Genomic DNA, 1,430 nt, shown 5'->3' with positions numbered 1-1,430 from the left:
GGCGGCGGTGGCGGGGCCGGGGCCACCGTGGCTGCGGGGTCGGGTCCTGTCTCCGCTCTCCGCCCGGTCCCAGCGCAGCTCTCATCTCAGCGAAGCCCCTCTAGCCCAGCGCGGAGCACAGCCATGTGTTGTCACTGTCTCTCCTGTCTCCCTGTTCACACAGGGGCTTGCTCTGGAGCCACAACGCCTGCTAGTGTCCTGCACACAGCAAGCATCCCAAAAACGTCATCTTACTTTCATTGAACAAATTACTTATGTCAAATCCAGTGCTGGGCAACCATGGGACGAACCGCGAAGATAAATCTCTCATGAGCTTTTCTTATGGGAGCTGAAGCCAGCTGGGGAGTGTTGTCAAGGGCATTAAATTTTAAGACTTAGAAGATCCAGAAGTATTAATTGTGAAATATTTTCTGTATGCCTGAAACTTAAGAATTATCTGGATTTCAGTACGTTGAATAAGGGGAGAGCATCCCAGCCAAGAAATGGAAAAATCCTACAGGAGGGAGTGAGAAGGCTTCAGCCATGCTCGAAGCCCAGGTTGTTTATAACCAGAGTAACAAAAACTATAGCTGTTAAAGTAGCCAAGGGGCAGGTTGCAATGGTCCCCAAATGCCAGCTTAGGGAGTTCAGATTATATTCTTCCTGGAGGATGGATTAAAAGGGGCAGCATTTGTGCACAGAGAGAACCAATAGGCCAGGGCAGGCGACTACTGCACACCAAAGCCAGTTTTGGGCTTTTTGCCCGCCTCCTCCAAGGCTCTCTGGCAGTAAGACTGGCTGCAAACATGGGTCCTTCCAAGTGACTCAGCTGGGCTCCCCGGCCTCTCTGAACAGAAGGCTCAAGGCCAGATTGTAAGCAGTGCTTTGTGCAACTGCTGCTGTCACCACCGCCAGCTGGCATCACGCAGGCATTAGTTCATTCAATGCTTACTAAGCACCTACAATGGTACCCATCACTGCCCAAGGTCTTGGCTTTATTCAGTCCTCAAGGCCTGTACTGCATGCACTTTCTACGCCTTTTCAAAGAGCTTGTCTTCGCCCCCTTCTCTCTCAGAGGCAAGAGAAAGTATCTATTTTCATCACCACCCTCATTCAAGCCTCCCAGCTACCAAGGTCGAGGTTTGGAACAACAGCCTAAAATACCAGCTGGAGGGCTGGGCACTAAATGCAGGCAACACACAGGGTGAAGAACGTGTCTTCTTTGTAAGGAACAAGTACTTGAGCTGTTCCCTGGCTATGTCCCTGGCAGGGAGAAGAGGGAGGATATGTTCATGGGGGTGTACGGTATGCCTTTCCCTGCTGTACCCGGCAGGGCTGAGCAGAAAACATTTTGTCCTGGTGCAACAATCTGTGAGCATCCTAACCAGCAGGTGGGGGGGGGGGGGGGGGGGTTGGTGGGGGAGCAAGGTGGATGAGGAGGAGAAAGGGGC

The sequence above is a fragment of the Galeopterus variegatus genome, unplaced genomic scaffold (genome assembly GCF_000696425.1).
Source record: "Galeopterus variegatus unplaced genomic scaffold, G_variegatus-3.0.2 Scaffold6712, whole genome shotgun sequence".
In the NCBI taxonomy this organism is placed as follows: domain Eukaryota; kingdom Metazoa; phylum Chordata; class Mammalia; order Dermoptera; family Cynocephalidae; genus Galeopterus; species Galeopterus variegatus.
The sequence above is the reverse complement of the archived record's forward strand: the minus strand, read 5'-3'. Positions refer to the sequence as shown.